Source organism: Petaurus breviceps, unplaced genomic scaffold (genome assembly GCF_028583685.1).
Source record: "Petaurus breviceps papuanus isolate PSGF00001 unplaced genomic scaffold, PetGlider_PUasm1.0 90804, whole genome shotgun sequence".
NCBI classification, from domain to species: Eukaryota; Metazoa; Chordata; class Mammalia; order Diprotodontia; family Petauridae; genus Petaurus; species Petaurus breviceps.
In genome coordinates, this window is record NW_027187348.1 from 7,065,390 (window position 1) to 7,087,131 (window position 21,742).

The following is a 21,742-nucleotide window of genomic DNA, read 5'->3' on the forward strand; positions in this document are numbered from 1 at the left end:
CTATTTATGTTGTTTATATTTATTTCTTTTTTAAACTGCATTATTTTTTCTATTATCAATCAATTTTATTAATTTATCCCTCTCAATATATCCTTATTTGGGCAATATCTCAAACTTTAAAAAAAAGCTCCTGATACATAGCTACATAGACCAGCGAAATAAATTCACATATAGTGATGTATGAATATATATATATGAGTCTTTCTGTACTTTATATCACCTCTCTGTCAGAAGGTGAAGAGTGACATGCTTCATTTATCTTTTTGACATGTTATTTATCATTGAATTGATAAGAGTTCTAAACTCTTTCATTTTTTCCCACCTCTATTATGTCTTTATCACACTACACATTGCTCTCATAGTTCTGGTCATTTCACTCTGCATCAGTTCATATAGGTCTTTGAAATTACTATTTCATTATTTCATATATATTTCTTAAATATATTTCTTATAATATAATTACTATTTCATTATATTGATATGCCACACTTTTTTAAGATCATAAAAAGGGGAAATGACCCACATGTGCAAAAATATTTATGGAAGCTCTTTATGAGGTGTCAAAGAATTGAAAATTGAGGGGATGCCCATCAATTGATAAATGGCTGAACAAGTTGAGGTATATAAATGTAATGAAATACTATTGTGCTCTAAGAAATTATTAACAGGATGGTTTCAGAGAAACTTGGGAAGATACATATGAATTGTAAAGTGAAATAAACAGAACAAGGAGAACATCATACACAGTAACAGCAATATTATAACAATGATAAACTGTGAAAGTCTTAGGTATTCTGACCCAGGCACTATTTCAAAGGATCCATGTTGAAAAATGCTCTCTATCCATTTCCAGAAAAAGAACCTATGAACTCTGAGTACAGATCAAAGTACACTTTTCACTTTATTTTTCTTGTTGTTTTTTTATTTTGCAGTATGGCTAATATGGAAATATGTTTTTCCTGATTCCACATGTAAAAGTAATATCATATTGCTTGGCTTCTCAATAAGTAGGAAAGGGGCAGGAGCAAAGGAGAGAATTTAGAACTCATAATTTTAACATGTGAATGTTTAACATTTTTAAAATATAATTGGAAAATATTTAATGAAATAAATAAAAGTATATTTAAAAAACTAAAGAGATGGAGAACAAACAGACCTTATCATCAGCTTTCCCACTATGTGTTATGTCCTCTAAATCTAACCATATGCCCTGGCTCTGTGTCTTCTAACTTCCTGAAGGAATTATCATCTGACCTGCTGGTGACCAAAATAAGCCTGGCCCTCATCAACCATCAACTGCTCTTGTAAACTTAGGACATTTTGGGCTTTCTATTTACTCTGAAGCTGTGTTGTTGTTGTAATATGTTACCTCTTCCAATTAGATTGTAGTTCTTCGAGTAGGGACTGCCAACTTTTCTGTACGTAACCCCAACACTTCGCATGTTAATTGGAGTAGTAAGTGCCTGATAAAAGGTTATAGATTTCACCAGATTGCCAAAGGGATCCATGACAAAAAAGGATAAAAAAAAAACCTTTGCCCTAATAGATCAAATAAATACCTCTTACTGTTTGCTATGACTGATTCAACCATTCAAGAAAAGAATTTGGAATTATATTTTTAAAAGTCATTAAATTCTACTACTCTTTAACCCAGTGATAACACTACTTGTATCCCAAGGAGAGTAAAAAAAAATAGGAAAAACATGTACATCTACAAAAAATATTTGTAGCAGCACTTTAGTAGTAGTAAAGAATTAGAAGGAAAGTGGGTGCCTATAAATTGAGGATGGCTTAAAAATGTAATGGAATATAAGAATTTATGGGGGTAGAGTCAGTTGGCAGGCATAGAGACTGCCTGAGGCCAGCCTCTTTTTCCACCAGCTATAGTGGCAGCCACAGCTGGCACTAGAGACATCACATTTGCTTGAAGTGGATATAACCTAAAGAGTTTTGAAAGGAGCTAAGACTTAAATACTTGTGAAACTTTGGAAGACAAACTAATGCAAAGGGAACAGAACTCTGGTTTGTCCAAGAAGGAAGTGAACACCATGTATCGCAACAACAGCTTGCAGCCTTATGGCCAGGGCTTGACTTCTCCTCAGGGTGTGATGACTCCTGGAACTCTTATCCTTAGCCCAATGATGCCCTATGGTACAGGACTGACTTCCCAGCCTGTCCAAAGTACAAGCAGTCTTTCTAGTCTGGAAAAACAGCAGAGGAAACAGCAGCAGCAGCAGCAAGCTGCCCAGCAGTCCACATCTCAAACCTCACAGCTCTTCCATTCCAAACTCTTAGCACAGCACTTCTGCCAGGCACTGCACCCTTTTGTCCTTCCCCAAGGACCACTAAGACCCCCATTATACCAGCCACACCTACATCTGAAAGCTCTGGAGTTGTACTGAAGCTACTGAACATTGAATCCACAGTGAACCTTGGTTGTAAACTCAACCTAAAAAACCATTGTACTTAGTGCTTAAAATACTGAATACAATCCCAAATGTTTTGCTGCAGTCATCATGAGAATAAGAGAACCAAGGCCTACTGCCTTTATCTTTAGTTCTGGGAAGATGGTGTGCTCAGGAGGTGAAAGTGAAGAACAGTCCAGATTATCAGCCAGGAAATATTCAAGTTGTACAAATATTGGACTTTCCAGGGAAGTTCTTGGATTTTAAGATTCAAAATTTGGTGGGGAGCTGCGATGTGAAGTTTCTCATAAGATTAGAAAAACTGGTACTGACACATCAGCACTTTAGCAGTTTTGAGCCAGAGTTATTTCCTGGACTAATCTACAGAACGATCAAGTCCAGAATTATCTTGCTTATTTTTGTTTCAGGAAAAGTCATATGAGCTGGTGCTAAGGTCAGCACAGAAATATGCCAAGTATTTGAAAACATTTATCCTAATCTAAAAGGATTCAAAAAAACAACATAATTGTTTTCTCACATATTTTTAAAAGTCTTGGTACATTACAAGGCGCTATTGTGTACAGGACAGAAGTTGGATGGCCTTTCAGTTGCAAACTACAACACCAAGATACTTTTTTAGTACCTATTTCTGGAACTGTTGAAGAAACTATAATTTTTGGCAAAGAACATATATGCAACATTACTATGCGTTGATTTTATGAGACTGTTTGGGAGCATCATGGTTCATTTATTTATGTTCAGATTTTAAACACTTTTATCCTCAATTGTAATTCACAAGTTGGTTTAAAAGGCAAAAACTATGTTACTAAGTGATAAAAACTACTTCCACTGTTGGAGGAGGTTTGTTTTAAACTTTCACCCATAAACCATATTTTTTTATATTTCTAACATAAAATGAAACCCTTTTTAAAGTGTTTATTTCTGATTTATAACTTAAAATGGTTTTGTTTTTGTTTTGTACCACATATTCCCTTTCCAGCATTGCGGGACAAATTAGAAGTATTAATAGAAAAATGTTTGGCTGTATATATTCTTTTTGTTTTGTTTTGTTTACTTTATTTATTTACTTTTAGTTTACAACATTCTGTTCCACAATCTCTTGAGTTTAAAATTTTTCCCCTTCCCTTTTCTCCCTTCCCCCCCCATAGGGGCATGTAATCAAATATAGGATCTACAAATACCTTCACATTGAACATTCATCATGTTGTAAAGAAGTATTATACTCAGTGGGGTGAACAATGAGAAAGAAGAAACAAAACAAAATACCAAGGGGAGAGAGCAAGTAGTTTGCTTCAATCTGCAGACTCTGTAGTTCTTTCTCTGGATGTGGATATCCCTTTCCATCATTCATCTTTTGTAGTTGTCTTCTAACCTTATATTGCTGAGAGGAGTCCAGTCTATCAGTTAGTCATCAGACATACAATGTGTCTGTAATTTTACATATTCTTTTGAGACAAGGATTGTCATAATTCCTCAGAGTGGTCTGTACAATAAATGTTGTCTATACAAAAAAAAAAGAAATTATGAATATGAAAAGTTCAGAGGAATTTTGGAAGATTTATATGAATTGTTGCAGAGCAAAGTAAACAGAATCAGGAAATGGCTTACATACTGAACGCAACAATCAATGTAAAGGAAAAACCTGAAAAGCTTCAGAGCTCTGATTAATGATCTGATACTAAAGTATTCCTCCCTCCAATTAGAAGAGATGGAGTAGAGGGGTATCATTGCATATAGTTTTAAGCCATTTTTTTCTTCTCATTTGTTTTTTCTATTATTTAAATAGAGGCCAAATGGACAAACCCCAAAGATAAAGATTGCCCTCTTCCTGAAAAAATAGAGAATAACTCATTGCTTTTAATTCTTAGCTCCTAACTCAGAAGCTGGAAGTGGGAAGATGCTTAATATATGTTTATTGAAAGAATTATTTTTTTTCTTCTAAGTTCATAGATTGAGAGTTTGAAGGGACCTCAATTTATCAAGGTCAACCTTTCATTTTACAAATGGGCAAACCAAAGCTTAAAGAGTTTAAGTGATTTGCTCAGTCATCCAGATAATAAATAGCAGAACAGAGATTTGAGACCAGGTCCCTTGACACCAAATCCTATTTTTCCTTCTTTTTCAGAAACTTTTATTGATTTTTTTAATTCCTGTGCTTCAATTACTTCTCCAAATAATTATCTTTTAACCTCTCACAGTTTGGAACTTGACTTTCCAACTAGCACAGTCTTTGTAGAACATTAATCCTTTCTGGAACACAGTAGCCTCTCCTCAATAAAATGGAGGTGATAATAAAAATATTAAATAACTCATGTTGACATGAACCTTTCAGAAATGTAAAGCACTTTCTCCATCAACTTTAGTTAACTTTAGAATTCTGGCCAAAAATCAGTGATACGAAACAGTTATAAAATGTTTCCTGTAAGGACAAATTTCAACATGAGCATTTGCATGCTGAAGTGATGTTCTTTATTGTCCAAACCAAATCAGTAAAAGGAGGTGGAGGCATGGATAGCAACCATTAAATAGCAACTATAGAAAAACATTATCTCAAGGGGGAAAAAATCACATAAAACAAATAGCCAGCAGCATCTGTAAGCTGTTTTCTCATACATTTCCTTAAAGCCATTTTCCTACTGCTCCAGAGATTCCTTTGGAAGTCTCATCTAGATCTATGGATTTGGTTACCCATGAAGTCTGGCTCAACCTCCTTTAGCATTCTATCCATCCTCTCAAGTAATAATGGCCACCATGGTCCCTTTCCCCAGGAGGTAAGATATAGTGGAAACTGTATTGAATTTGGAAGTCAGGTTTGAATCCTAGATCTGCCACTTACTAACATCTCTAGATTCTATTTCCTGATCTGCAAAATGAGGGTATCAAGATGACTTCTAAGGCTCAGGTCCAAATCAATGAGCCTACAATCCTTCAGGCCATACTTGTTTCCTCTAATTGCATTCCAACCACACAACTGGCAAGAATCTGACAGGCTCAGAATGGAGAGTCAGTGTAACAGAAGACTTAAGTTCAAATCCTGTCTAATTATTACCACTTTACCTTAAGCAGATCACTCCAGAAAGGCTCTCTGAGCCACAGTTTCTTTGTTTATGCAAAAGACAGAGGAAAAATATATGTCAGTAAGTCCTAGGGAGATGATTGAAGCACTTAGAGGTTAACTACTTGTCCAGGGTCATACGGCTAATATCAGAGGTAGAATCTGAACCTAGGTCTTCTTGAGTTCAAACCTAGAGCTTGATCCATTCTACTGTACTGCCACTTCCTCTTCTACTGTATGGGTCCTTTTCAGAATAAAGCTTTTAAATGCATAAATTAAAATACATGGGATTATAAAGGAAAACAAAGGTTACTGAACATAAAAAGGTATTTTTTTTTCTCAATCAGGTTCATGGACCTAATGACATCTATTAGTGTTGTTTTAAGTAATGTTACAAAAAATTTTATTTCCTTTTCTTGTTCAAGTCCAAGGCCATTCCTCCTGAAAATTTTGGTTAATACTTTCCTCAATATTACTAACTGACCAAAACCTGTCCCATGGGATGTGAAAGGTTGTGTAGAGTTTTAAACATTCTTCAGACAAGAATCCAGAGGAAGAAATTCAACTGTCCCTGATGATGCATATACAGTCAGTGCCCTAAGGGTTAAAAATAATATTAAGGGTTGCTTTTCCAGTACTTTGTGAAGTCCCTAGTTTATTCTGTAACCTGAAGCCACCCTAAGGTCCTTTCCCCTCATCTTGAACCTGTACCAAAAGAATTGCTTTGTGTCCCTTATCCTGTGTTCCACCTGTCCTTTAACATTTAACCTGTGCCCTCCTGCTCTGTCCTTAATTCCTTAAATCATAAATAATTCCCTTTGTCTCCCTCATCCTATGTCATCCTGTCCTTGTCTTTAATCTATAACCTCCAAAAAAAAACTTCTAAAATTACACAATAATTCTGAAATCTCTATATAAGCATAACTCCCCAAATATCAAGAGTCTCACTTAACTTTCTTGATAGGAGACGGCTTTTGCATCAATAAAGCTCCCAATGGCTACAGAGAAGGTCTAAATGAATTCTTTCACACCTGAACCAGCTATACCAACTATAAACCTCATCACCTAACTCCTTAGGAGCATGTAAACTTTGCTCCTTGATCAGCCTGTTTAATGATCTTCTAAATGTAGTTTAACCTATAACTTGTCAGATTACCTATATAGAGAGTTTGCTTGATGAAGTTTGTTTCCTTGTGGAAAGTATAAAATTATGATTTTGTTTAACTAAGGTTGTTCAATTTATAGGACATTTAGGGAATGTGGGATTATGGATCTATTTCTTTTTCTTTCACTGTTATGGCCTAAGAAGAATGTACAAAATTGCAATATGCAAAAGAATTCTTTCTCTCTCACTCTGACATAATTTTACCTGTGAAAAGCTTTGTCAAAATTCTCATGATCACTCAAGCTTTCTCTGCAGCCCAAACCTATAATTGAGGACAATAATGAGATCTAGGTTTTTATCCCCATAATCTCTGCGTTCTGGTAGTTATATATTTGGTAGCAGTTACCCACCATGTGAAATCAGAAAAGAAGTATTTCTCCCATAACACTGAGGATAAAGATGTAATTTTTTTTTCCTTAATCACATTCATGGACCCTCTGGAATTTATCAGGGTTGTTGCAAGTCAAGTACTACGGAAATATGAGTTGTATATACAGAGAGATGGGAGAGTACTTGCTTTCATTTTCTTTCTTTCGTTTTAATGAGATTTTCCCCAATTACATGTAAAAACAATTTTACATTCATTTTTTTAAATTTTGAGTTCAAAATTCTTTCCCTCCTTCTGGCCTTCCCTGAGACAGCATTGCTTCATTTTCTAAGGGAGTTTTTACTTCCCCAGAAGATGAAACTTCCATAGCCTAAAGGGAAGAATCATAACATTATCTTGTATAATGAGGTTTTTGTGCTGTACTTTGTAAAGAGAAGCAAGGTGACTGCCTATCCCTGCAGGAAATCTTGGAAATCATGGAAATCAGAGGTACTGGTGGGCAGCAGGGAACTTATCCTATCATACCTTAAATTGGGGACCACAATTCAAGGAATTTGCATGGGAGGGATGGAAAATAAACAAACCCAGGACACATACCTAGTAGTATGATCCTCTTTTTCATTTCCTTGTATACTTATCATATTTGGTTTATTTTATATCTAGTGACTTTCTGATTGGATCAAACATTCCTATCTATGATCTTTATATTTATCCAGCTTATATCCTAGGATTAGGGTAGAACAGTTAACCAACAATAGGAATGAGGAACTTGTTGAAACTAATTCTTGGAATTATCTCTGTCTTCCAGGCTGCTTTAGTTCCAGGGAACTCTGTCCTTTTCATTGAATTGTTGCCCAAATTTCTCAGCCTATCTACCTGAGTTGCTTTGCACAATTATCAGAGAATTAGATCCTAAAAAACCTAAGGCAATTTTCTTTTTCTATACAAAGACAGAACACAGAACACTCACTGGGGGTAGAGCCAAGATGGCAGAGTAATGAAAACACTCAGCTGAGCTTTTCTAACAGTTTTAAAATAACACCTCAAATTAAATCCTGTAGTGACAGAGCCAACAAAAGATCAGAGTGAGACATTCTTCTAGCCCAAGACAATATAGGAGATCAGAAAGAGACATCTGTGACATGGATGTAGGGACTGAACTAGAGCACACATGTATGAAACACCAATGGAGGAACTAAATGGTTACAGAAGCAGCAGAAGCTTTGGGAGCTCTCAAACAAGAGATAGGAAGGAGACCTAGTAACTGGTCAGATAAAGATTACAGGGTATCCCTGTGCTAGCAATGGATACAGGACCAGACTCTGTTTGGCAACTCCATTGCCTATACCTGTTTCTGGGTCATAATTCAAGGGCAAAAAGAAACACGTTCTGTCAGGATGGAGCAAGGGCACTGAGGAACAATATCCCTTTTAGTCACAAAGACCTAGAGGAATAGTACTGATTGCGTTCCCAAAGCAACAAGGAGCCCGAGGAGTAGTATTGCTTCAGGTCCAAAGGGATCAAGGACCTTGAGAAACAGTATCAACTGCAATCTCGAGGTCATGGGCCTTTCCTGTGTAAGGGCCAAAGCACAGACAAGAAGAGCAGTGACCACACATCTCCCCAGATCACACTTTCTTGAAAAAAACAAAAACTTCCAAATGCCCAGAACTAGACTGAAACCAGCAGAGCAAAATATCCTGATTCTTAGAACAGTACCACTCCCCCACCATACTGGGAAGAGATCCTCAATTTAAAGTAAATTCAGTCAAGAAATAATCTGGAAAATTGAACAAACAACAACCAAAAAAAAAAACTTGACCATAAAAAATGCTATGGTAAAAGAGAAGATCAAACTACAAACTGAGAAGATGACAATGAAGTCAAAACAACTACAAGGAAAGGCTCAAAAAGAAATGTGAATTGGACACAAGCCCAACAATTCTTAGAAGAGCTAAAAAAAATTAAAATTTAAATAAGAATGGTAGAGGAAAAACGAGGTAAAGAAATGAGAGCAAGGGAAGAAAATTAAGAAAATAAAATTAATAGCCTGGCAAAAGAAGTACAAAAAATATTGAAGAAAATGACACTTTAAAAAATAGAGCTGACCAAATGTGAAAAGATGTACAAAAGCTCACTGAAGAAAATAATTCCTTAAAAATTAGAACCAGGGCAGCTAGGTGGTGCAGTGAATAAAGCTCAGGCAGTCAGGAGGACCTGAGTTCAGTTGGGGCCTCAGACACTTAACATCCACACAAAAAAACTAGTCGTGTAACCTCGGGCAAGTTACTTAACCCTAATTGCCCTCCAAAAGACAAAAAAAAATTAGAACCAGGTAAATGGAAGTTAAAGACTCTGTGAGATATCAAGAAAAATAAATGTCAAAAATAAAAAAATATATAATAAAATGTTAAATATCTCATTAGAAGAAAAAGCAACATGAAAAATAGATCAAGGACAGATAATTTAGGAATTTTTTGATCATAACCAAAGAAAGATCCTAGACATCATATTTCAAGAAATTATGAAGGAAAACTGTTCTGATATTTAAGATTCAGAAGGCAACATAAAAACTAAAGTAATCCACTTCCTAGAAGAGATTCCAAAATGAAAATTGCCAGGAATATTATAACCAAGTTCCAGAGCTCCCAGGACAAAGAGGAAATGTTTCAAGAAGCCAGAAAAAAAATATTCAAATAGCATGGAGCTACAGTCAAGATCATACGAGATTTAGCAGCTACCACATTAAAGAAACAAAGGGCTTGGAATATGATATTCTAAAAGGCAATAGAGCTGAGATTAGAACTGAAAACAATTTTCCCAGCAAAACTGAATATAACCCATCAAAAATGAATATTTAATTAAAAAGAGGATTTTTTAAGCATTCCTAATGAAAATACCATAGCTGAATAGAAAATTTGACTTTGACATGTAAGACTCATGAAAAGCATAAAAAAGGTTAACATGAAAGAGAAATCACAAGGGACTCAAGTTTAAATAGTTAATCTTTCTATATAGGAAAATTATACATGTACTTTGTAAGAAATTTATCATTATTAGGTTAGTTAGAAAGATTCTACATAGAAGATGCAGGAGCAAGTTGATTATGTCGGGATGATGTATAAAAAAACATCAATAGGCAAGAAAGAAAAATGCCCTGGGAAAAGAGAGAGGGGAGAGAAAGAATGGAGAAAATTATCTCATAAAAAAGAGATATTCAAGGAAGAACTTTTATAATGGAGGAAAAAATGGTTTGAGGGGGACAATGCTTTAACCTCACTCATATCTAAATTGGTTTAAAGAGGAGAAAAAATGTACACACACACACACACAATCAAATGATAATAGAAATCTTCCCAAGGGTGGCTGGGTGGTGAAGGGGCAGCTAGGTGGTGCCGTGAATAGAGCACCAGCTCTGGAGTCAGGAGAACCTGAGTTCAAATTTGACCCACTAAAGCTAGCTGTGTGACTTTGAGCAAGCCATAACCCCAATTTCCTTGCATCCCCCTTCCAAAAAAAAAAAAAAAGAAATCTTCCCAATACGGAAGTAGTAGTGGAAGTGAATATAGGGAAAGGGGGAGGTGACAAAGGGGAGGACAGATAAAAGAAGGTAGTGATCAGAAGCAAAACAGATTTTAGATGAAAGACTGGATAAGAAAATAGAGTAAAAGTCAACCTAATTAAAAGGGATAAGGAAGAAAACCACATCTTGCTAAAAGGCACAACAGAAAATGAAGTGATACCAATATTGCACATATCTGTACCAAATAGTATAGCATTCAAATTCTTAAAGGAAAAGTTAAATGAATTGCAGAAGGAAATAGACAGAAGGAGTCCTACCCAATTCCTTTTAGGATACAAATGTGGTTTTGATACTTAAACCAGGGAGGGCAAAAACAGAGCAAGAAAACTATAGACCAATTTCCTTAATGAATACTGATGCAAAAAATATAAATAAATGCTAGCAAGGAGATACAGCAATGTATCACAAAGATCATACACTATAACCAGGTGGAATTTATACCAGGAATGCAGAATTGCTTGAATATTTTTTTAAAAACTATAAGCATAATTGACCAATAACAAAAACAACAAAAATCATATAATTATATCAATAGATGCAGAAAAAAGCATTTGACAAAATACCACACCTATTCTTATTAAAAGCACTAGAAAACAAAAGAATTGATGGAACCTTTCTTAAAATGATAAGTAGTACTCTATCTGAAACCAAGAGCAAGCATTATCTCTAAGAGGGATAAACTTGAAGACTTCTCAATCAGATCAGAGAAGGTGTATGGAGTAGTAAAGTGAGTGCTGGGCCTCGAGTCAGGAAGATCTGAGTTCAAATCTAGAAAGTCACCTAAACCTTTTTGCTTCTGTTTCCTCAAATGTACAATGAACTCAAATGTACAAAGGAAATGACAAGTATCTTTGCCAAGGATACCTAAGATGGGGTCAACAAAGAGGTGGACACACTGAAACAATTAAACACCAACAAAAAAAGAAGTCCATATCACTACTATTATTCAATATTGTACAAAAAATTCTAGCTATAGAAATAAGACAAGTAAGAGAAAATATGGGAACAAAAATAAGCAATAAGGAAACTAAATAACAACTTTTAGCAGATAATATAATTATATGTTTGGAGAAGCCCAGAGAATCACCAAAAAGTTAGCTGAAATAATTAACAACTTTAACAAAATTGAAAGATCTAAAATACATCCACATAAGTTATCAGAATTTCTATTTACTATGGACAAAACCCAGCAAGAAGAGATAGAAAGAGAAATTCCACTTAAAATAACTGCAGACAATATAAAATTTGTTAGGGTCTACCTGCCAAGACAAACCCAGGGACCACATGAACACATTTACAATGCTTTTTACACAAATAAAGACACCTAAATATTTGGAAAAATATATTAATTGTTCATTGGTAGACCAAGCCAACATATAAAAATGACAATTTTACCTAAGTTAATTTACTTATTCAGTGTCATACTAATGACTTATTTTATAGAACTATTAATCTGTATATAAATATAAAACAAAATTAATCTGGAAAAAGAAAAAGCCTAGAAAATCAAGGGAATCCATGGGGGGAAATGTTGAGAAGGTGGCCTACCAATTCCAGATTTCAAACTATTTTACAAAAGTATAATTATCAAAACAATCTGGCTACTGGCTAAGAAAAATAGTGGAAGATGAGTGGAATATATTAGGTATACACTATACAGCAGTAAATGACCCAGTAATCTAGTTTGTGATAATCTCAAGGATCCAAGATTTGGTGGTAAAAACTAAATTTTTGACAAAATTTCTGAGAAAGCTGGAAAGCAATTTGGCAAAAACTAGGCATAGATCAACATCTCACCCTTACCAAGATAAGGGTGGAATCTCAAATAAATTAGGAAAGCATGGGAAAACATACCTGTCAAAGTTACATATAGATAAAAGAAGAGTTTATGAACAAATAAGAGAAAGAGGGGATTATGGGAAGTAAACTATTTTTGATTATATATAATTAAAAAGATATATTTTGTATGGACAAAACTTAGTCAAAATTAGAAGGAAAACAGAAAAATGGTGGGGGAGGATTTCTATGATAAAGGATTCATTTCTCATACATGTAGGGAATTGAACAAAATTTATAAAAATAAGATCCATTCTCCACTTGATAAATAGTCAATAAATATGAACGGGGAGTTTTCAGAAGAATTCAAAGCTATAAGTGGTCATATAAAAATGCTCTAAATCTCTACTGATTAGAGAAATAAAAATTAAATCAACTCTGAGATACCACCTCACACTTATCAGATTGGTTTAAAAAAAAGGAAAATAACAAATCCTGGAGGGGCATGTGGAAAAATTGGGAGACTAATGCATAGCTGATGAAGCTATGAACTAGTCGAACTATTCAGGAGAAAAAAATGGAATTATGCTCAAAAGTCTATAGAACTGTGCCCACCCTTTTACCCAGAAATACCACTACTGGGGTTGTATCCCAAATATGTCTAAAAAAAGGGGAAAGTACCCATTTGTACAAAAATATTTATAGCAGCTCTTTTTATGGTGACAGAGAATTGGAAATTGAGGGGATGTTCATCAATTGGGGAATGGCAGAACAAGTTGTGGTATATGATTGGAATGGAATACTATTTTGCTATAAGAAATGATAAGCAGAATGGTTTCAGAAAATCCTCAGAAGACATATAAACTCATGCAAAGTGAAGTGAGCAAAACCAGAACACTGTACACAGTAACATCAGTATTGTAAGAATGATCAATCATCAAAGACCTATATCAAAGATACTACTTTCATCAATACAATCAAAGACCATGATCCGAGAAAATTCCAAAGGACTCATGATGAAAAATGCTATCTACCTCCAAAGAGAGAACAGGTGAATTCTGAACACAGATTGAAATATGCTTCTTTGCTTTATTTTTTAAAAATTTTGTACTTCCTTTTGCAACATAGCTAATATATAAATGTGTTTTGCAATACCTAAAAAAGGGTAGGGGGGAGATAATTATTAGGATTATAATTGCAGCAACATTTTAGCCTCTTGTTTGGATGAATCACTTAGAATCATTGCAGTCTAATTTCTCCACTCAAAAGAACATAATAGTCTCCTTCATCATATCTACCCCTCAGGAGAATTTTATGGTGCACTCCTGTAATCCTTGTTATTAGGAAAGGTGGTGGATCCCTTGAGTTTGGAAATTATGAGATGCAGCAATACTAAAGTGAATCAGGTGTCCCCACTAAGTCCCAGACTCTCCCTGAGAATGGAGGCGCCAGCAAGCTCCATAAGGAGGAATAAATCAGCACAAGTTAGAAATGCAGCAGGCCAAAGATTTTATTCCAATCAACATCACAGTCAGAACCAGTTTGGAAAAAGCGAGGGGGGAAGGACATATTTTAAGGACAAAGGAACAAAATGCTTTGACCTACTCAGACTAAAAATAAAAAAATGAATTCATAGTTGTGTTATTTTAGTATTTAATTTTAAGAAGTCATGGCACATTTTAATTAGGAATGTGAAATATGAAAGAAAATTGGCATCTTATAGGCATCTGTGGGTCCTATCCTGAATACAACAAAGGAAAGAACACTGGATTTGGTAAGAAATAACCTAGATAAAATTCTGCATCTGCCAGGACCTCAGTTTCCTTATCGATAAAGTAAGAAGATTCCTTTCACCTCTAAAACTTCATGCCTGTGATCTATTCTGCAACATTTTATACCTTTGCTCTTTAAAGCCTGGAAGTCCTGTTTCCTATGAACTGAGTCATTATTGGAAAAAATCCTGAAGAAGGCACATACTCTGAAAAGGAAGAACTCTGTAAATGTTCAATTGGTTCAGGTTTCTGAGGAAGCTTCATCAATCTATCCTCTGTCATATTAGCTCCCCCCAAACTTGGCATTCAGTCTTATTGCCTGCCCAAACCGCTCTTTATTCCCACTCTAATATGGTTCACTCAGTACTTCCTCCATTCTTTTTTGTCCACTCAGTCTATCATTAGCAAATTTCTCTACTTTCTAGAATATAAAAATTCCTTATAACAAAGAACTAAAAATAGGGGGAAACAGTTCAGCAAATCTAATTAACATATCAAAGAAAGCTGACAACATATATGCAGTGTTACACACCCATAGTTCTCCCTTTTCCCCCACGTCTCCAAAGAGGTAGAGACACGTTTCTTTCCATTTTTCTTCTTCAGTATCAAGCTTGGTCACTATAATTTTTTCAGGTATGTTGGGGATTTCTTTCAGATATGGACTGGACTGTATAGCCATGGAGGTCCCTGCCAACTCTCAAAATCTATGATTGTGTGACTATTGGTCTCCCTCTTTCCAGGCTTTCTTTTTTCAATCTGTTTCCTTTACACAACTGGCAAAAACAAACCAACAAAAAAACAACAACACAAATTTGATTACTCCACTCCACTCCTTAGAAGCCTTCAGTGGTTCCTGGTGGGTTCATGCAAACTCTCAGTGTGGCATCTACAATCTTTTACAATACTTTACTCATGTTATTTCATATTACTCCTTTTCATGCTCTCTGTTCTACCCCAAAGGGACTACTAATTGTTCACTGAATTTATATTCTATCTCTTATCTCTGTAGCTTCTTATGGGAAATTATGGTTTTTCTTCACCAGAAATGTCTTCCTTCCTCTATGTCTTAGAAGGCTGAATTACCTACCATCATGGATCAGCTCAAATGCCACCAAAAGCCCTTCTTATCCCTTCCATTTTTAGGACTCTTTTCCTCTTCCTTTTAGGTCAGATTTATTTATTTTTGTACATATTGTGTTCCTTCATTAGATCATAAGCTCCTTGAAGGCAGAAACTGGTGTGTGTGTGTGTGTGTGCATGTGCGTATATAGATTTGTACCCCTTATCTCTAGCACAGTGTATCACATATAGCAAGTGCTTGATAAATGTTTGTTGAGTTCACAGGATCAGTATTAGACTTGGTGATCTAGTTCAAGCCCTTCACTTTACAGATGAGGAAACTGAGTTCTAAAGAAGTGAAACGATTTGGGTAGGTACACACAGGTAATAGAGCCAAAAAAGCAACCTCAGATCCCCTGGCTCCAAATTCAGTCCTACACCAAGCCACCTCTAGTAATATTCATGACCTTTAACTTGTCTCCAATATGGTTCTTTAGCTTTCAGTCTAAGGCCCTGTGTTCCAATAACCTCCATAACTTTCCTGGACCAGATTCAGGGTAAGGAGGTTATTTATTTCCTCTCCCATAACTCTAACCTGAAGAGTCTGGAGAAGCAGTAAAGTGAGACAGGAAAAGGGTGGCAGTTTGTCAATCCCTTCCCCTAATACCACTTCTTCCCCAATTTCTCTATCCTACATTTATTCTCCTAATTAGAAATTTTTCTAAGAGAAAAAAAAATGTCTGGCTTACAAAGGTCCTCTTTTAAAGTGCAAATACCACTTGGGAAAATTAAGCTACTTGGTCAAAAATTATAAATCACTTTATGAAACTGGCTAAAATTATTGTGGTGTCTGAATATTTTTAGTCTTTTTTTCCTCCAAACCTGATTTGCCTTTTAATTGGCATTGTTTTTTCAGTGCACACACTTATATACAGACATATTTTCAAAGCAATCTCATTTTTAAATGTAGACTGTGTTTGTAGTAAACCACATTAGGCTCATTAAGGTTGCTAAAACTATATAAGAAAAAGGGTTTTGCTGGGGCTAGCCTGGGGAGGTAAGGAGAAGGAGGGAGAGGGAAATATAAAAGGAAGCAACAGAATAAATGAAAAACTTAACATTCTGGAGGGAATGGAGCTAAGATCATATTTCTTTCCTTTAGGAAGGGACACCTTTTATGAGATAGGTGGGAAGGGAGAAAGTCTCAATACATTAGCAATGTCGTATTTTAAAATCTGAGTGTGCATTTATGAAACTTTTAATTTAGACCCAATAAAAACTAAGCAAAGTTTCAAGATCATCCAGAAATCCTAATATAACTAGACTACAGACTTCTTTGGGGGGAGGATTGTGTCTCATCTAAACTATATGTCTTCTTGAACATACTACCAGGCATAAAGAAAGGACATGTCAATATTTATTTTTATCTGAGTCTTGGGGAGTAAGGATGGGACCTGTGATTTCATTGGTATTAGCAAAGAAATTCCCTCTTGATGAGGGAGAGTCCTTCTATCAATGCAGATAAGCACCTGTTCTTATGGTCTTAGAAGGGAATGTTAGAGATGATTTTCATTCTTTATACCTATATCCCTAATACCAAGCACAGTATCTGACAAAAATAGGCTCTTAATAAAATACTTGCTGACTGACTGACAGTTTTATTGACAGAGAGAAGACCACTTTGATACCTGAGTGGAGGATAGACTAGAGTGGGGGAGAGACTTGTGGCTAGTAGATCAAGCAGAAGGCTAATTTTAATAATCCACATGTCATGTAATAAGGGCATTCATCAGGCAGTATCAAAGGAGAGAAGGAGCTATATATAAGAGATCTGAAGGAAGAATCAACAGGCCCTGACCTGTTGGCTATGCAGGGTGAGAGAGAACAAGAAGTAGAGGATAACATCTAGGTTGGGAGCCCAGGTGACCAAAAGGATGGCAGTGCCCTTGAATATAATAAGGAAGTTAGGAGGAGTTGAAGAGCTTTGGAGGAAAGATAATGAGTTCCATTTTTGGACATGTTGAGTTTAAGCTGTCTGTTGGACATCCAGCTCAAGATGTCAAATAAGCAGCTAGATTCCAAGACTAGATGACAAGAGGGTAGGAGGAAGAAGATGGGAAAGAGGGGGAGCAGAAGGAGGAGAAGGAAGAGGAGAAAGAGAAGAAAAGGAGGAGGAGGAGGAGAGAACCGAGTGGGGGAAAGGGGGGCTAGAATCTAAGTACTCTAGCAGAATGACAATTGGGAAGTTAAGCGGTTAGAGATGTAAAACCCAGAGGTCAGGAAAGAGGTTAGAGTTTATCCTTTACATTTTCCTTCTCCTGTGGAAGATAAGGATCTTAAGGAAAACTACAGGCATGTGAGACAAAAGGCTCAATGGCAGGAGATGAAGCACAGTCTGGAGAGTACCAAGTAGCTAAGTTTGGCTTCAATGCAGAGTAAATGAAGGAAAGTAGTTTAAATTTAATCTGGAAAGGTAGGTTGGAATGAATTGTACATGGCTTTAAATAGCAAGCTGATTAGTATATGTTCTGCTTTAGAGGCAATAGTGAAATTTGAGATTCTTGAACAGGGGAGATCAGTGCTTTAGGATGATTATTTTAGTAACTTATGTAGAATGGAGTGGAAAGGAGAGAGCCTGCAAGAAGGGAGACAAAACAAATGCCTACTGCAATAGTCCCAGTGAAAGAGGATGAGGACATGAACTGGGGGGGGGGGGGGGGTGATGAATATGGGATTGACATAGAATTTCCAAAAATTGGAAGTCAATTAGATATGGATGATGAGGAAGGCGGAAAACCAAGAATTCATACAAGTTTACAAACTTGAGTGACAAGGAAGATTATAGGGCTATTAACAGAAACAGAGAAGTTCGAAAGAAATACAATTTTCACTGTGGGAAGATAATGAGTGCCATTTTGGACACATTGAGTTTGAGATGCTACCACAACATCTTAGTGGAGATATCCAGTAGGAAGCTGGCAACTTGTGATCAGAGATCAGGAGAGAGATTATCACTAGATATATCAATTCCAGGGTTATCTGCATAGAAGTGATAATCAAACTCATAGGAGCTAGAGAGGAAAGACAGGGAATTGAGGAATACCTTCATTAGGGGCTGAGATATGGATAATGAGCAAAGGAGATTATCAAAGACCAGTCAGATGTGTAGAAAGGGAACCAGTAAAGAGCAGTGTCTCAAAAGCCAAGGGAGAAGAAGGCATCTAAAAAGAGGAAGTAATTGATAATATCAAAAACTGAAAAGGCTAAGGAGGTGAAGGAATGAAGGGCTATTGGATTTAGTAATTAAGAAATCCCTGGCAATTTTGGAGAAGGTAATTTTAGGAGAGTGATGGCATTAGAAAATGGATTGGAATGATTTGATAAGTGAGTGAGAGGAAATACAGCAGAGACAATAAATATAAATAGATTTTTTGCTTAGAATTTGATTGAAAAAAAGAAAGTATTGAACCATAGATCAATGATATGGCACAGTTAAATGAAGACTTTTAAGGATGAAGGAGACTATGGTGTTTTTAAGCAGTAAGGAAGTAATCAGTACATAGAGAGATCATTGAGTATGAGATAAAGGAGAATGGAGAGGAGGCAGGGGTAAATGGGCATCTTAACATTCTGGCAAATGCAAATATATTTCTATAGAACATTAAAAAAACACTTTCTCCAAAATCCTAAGAGATATCCTACACTTTTAATTACTTTAATATTTCAGCATACTATACAATTCCAGTACTTCCTGTGAGATAAGGCAAGTATTATCAACTAACTCTACATCCACCCTCAATCTTCAACCAGTGTCTTTCTTGCCAAATATTATGTACTTCTAATTTTGTACTAATTCTTCTTCTACTTCAGTACTTCTAATTCTTGACTTTTATACAGCATTTATTTGGCATTGCTGACCAATCTTTCTTGAAATTTTCCTTTCCTCTGAGCTCTATGTCATTACTCTAATAGTAACCTTCCTCTAATAGTGACTACCTCTGGCTATGCCTTCTTTTTCTTCTCCCTCCTATTTTTGTAATAGTTTAGATCTTACCCAAGTCTCTGTTCTTGGCCCTTTCAATGCGTTGGATCTTTTACAAGATTCTGCCATTTCCTTTCTTTCTTTATTCACTCCCTCGATTCACTCATCTAATCAACAGCCATGTATAAAGTACCAGGTACTGTGTAAGACTATGAGGATAATACAAAGATAAAATAATCTCTGACTTCAAGGAGTTTGCATTCTAGCAAGAGAGAAAACATGTACATAAATTATATACAAAATAAATGCAAGTGACTGGATGAGAGAGCACTAAAACGAAGAGGGTTTTAAAAGGTTTTAGTGTAGAAGGTGCTATTAAGATAGAATTTTGGAGAAAGGGAGATTCTAAGAGGCTCAAAGTGAGGTGAGTGCATATTCCAGGCTTGTGACAACTTCTGCAGCAAGAATTCCAGTTTGAGGGGCAGCCAGGTGGCTCAGCGAGTAAGAGCATCGGCTCCAGTCTCAGGATGACCTGGAGATCGAATCCTAGGCTCAGATACTCAGCACCACACCCAGAAATAACTGGCCGTGTAACCTTGAGCAAGTTACTTAACCCCGATTGCTTTAAAAAAAAAAAAAAGAATTCCAGTTTGGATAGACTGTAGAATTCAGTAAGGGGAATAATTTACATGTTTGAAAATGTATATGGAAACTAGTTTCTGAGGAGCTTCAAAAGCCAAATAGAGCATTTTATATTTTATTCCAGAGGCAATAGGGAGCTACTTGCATTTACTGAACAGAAAAGTGACATTGTAAGACTTGCACTGAAGGAAAGTAACCTTGTTGCTGTTTGTTCTTCATTTTCAAAGAGGACCAATGATATCATGATGTTGAGGTCAGGGTACATTATGTTTGGCTGTGGTTGATCAGTCCAATATGATTTCAGGAGGCTCTACCACAGGTCAGGTACAAATAGTCCATTAAAACATGTGAGATGGAGATGTCACTGGATGTGCCCAGCTCGCTTTTCCTTTGCTACTTCAATTCTGCTTTGCTCAAGAACAGCACCTTCTCTATTATGGGCATGCCATCCTGGGCAGTCCTGTGCTAGTGTCCCCCATATCATACAATTGATACTAAAGTTCTTCACAAAGACCTTGAGAATCTTTGTACCACTTGTTTCGACCTCTGTTTGAGTGCTTGCCTTGAACAAATTATCTGTAAAGTAGTCTTTTAGGTAGTTGTGTGTTTAGAATTAAGGCTATGTAGCCAACCCATTAGAGTTATGCTCTATTTTTACAGCCTTGTGGAAGATGCATTGGATTATAAAATCTCCTGGCAACTAAAGCTCTTTTCAATCTGGCCTTATTCTTACCTCTCCAATCTTCTTAGACTGGACTTTCCTCCATGTATTCTATGATCTAACTACATTGTCCTATTTGCTGTTCATCACACAAAATTCTCCATCTCCTCATTTCCTGAATTACAATGGCTTAACCCTAAAATGGCCTAGAATTTGCTCTCTTCTCATCTCTGTTTCTTTGTTTTCCTGGTTTCATTCAAGATTCAACTCAAAGCTCAAATCCTACCTTCTGAAGGCCTTTTCCAGTATTCTTCTCCTCCTTTCCCTGACTGCCTCCCTCTATTCACTTCTCTCTGAGACTACTTCCTATATGCATTGTGTATTTCTTTTATTTACATAGCTAATTGCATATTGTTTTTATATCCCTAGAGTATAGTATAATGACTGATGCAAGGCAAATGCTTATAAATGTTTGTTGACTGACAAATTAAGAGGTGGTTTCAGTAACCCAGGTGATAGGTGATGAAGGCTTAGACTAAGTAGAGATAATGAAATGGATATGAAAGATCTTATGGAGTTAGATTAGATTTGGCAATTGACTGTATAGATGGGGTAAGAGAGAGTGAGAAATTAATGATAATACTAAAGCTGCAAATCTATGTGAATGAAAGATTGGGGATGCCCTTGATAGAAACAGGAAAGTTTGAGAGAGAGGCAGAAATGGAGGGAAAGATATTGAGTTTGATTTTATATGTGCTAAGTTGGAGATACCTGTTAAAACTTAATGTACCAGTGCCATGAATAACTTGGGTTCAGTCAGGTGTGGGCACATACTTGGGGCTCACTTACAGGTGAGGGGAAAGGCTTGACATGGATGATTGACTAGCAAAAGGGATTAGAAAGTAATGATCTAATAGAAAGAAGACAAAGAGCAATGTCATGAAAATCCAAAGAGGAGGGAGAATGCAGGAGAGAGATGGACAAGAGGATCAAATTCTGCAAAGAGGTTGAAAAAGATGAGGACTGAGAAAAGACCATTAATTGATTATTGATAATTTGGAGGAAACAGTTTGAAACTGGGTGATAAGGTCAGAAGTCAGATTGCAAAAGACAATAAGGAGCAAAGTGGAGTCTATGGCAACTAGATGCCACAGAGGATAGGGCACCATGCAGCTATGTGACTGTGAATAAGTCACTTAACCCTGTTTGCCTCAACTGCTTCATCTGTAAAAAGAACTGGAGAAGGAAATGGTAAACCACTCCAGTATCTCTGCCAAGAAAACTCCAAATGGG

General features: G+C 36.1%; 1 pseudogene; it reads left to right on the top strand.

Moving 5' to 3' along the window:
- Positions 1-2,048: 2,048 nt before the first annotated feature.
- On the top strand, positions 2,049-2,931 carry LOC138147708 (TATA-box-binding protein-like; annotated as a pseudogene).
- Positions 2,932-21,742: the final 18,811 nt, after the last annotated feature.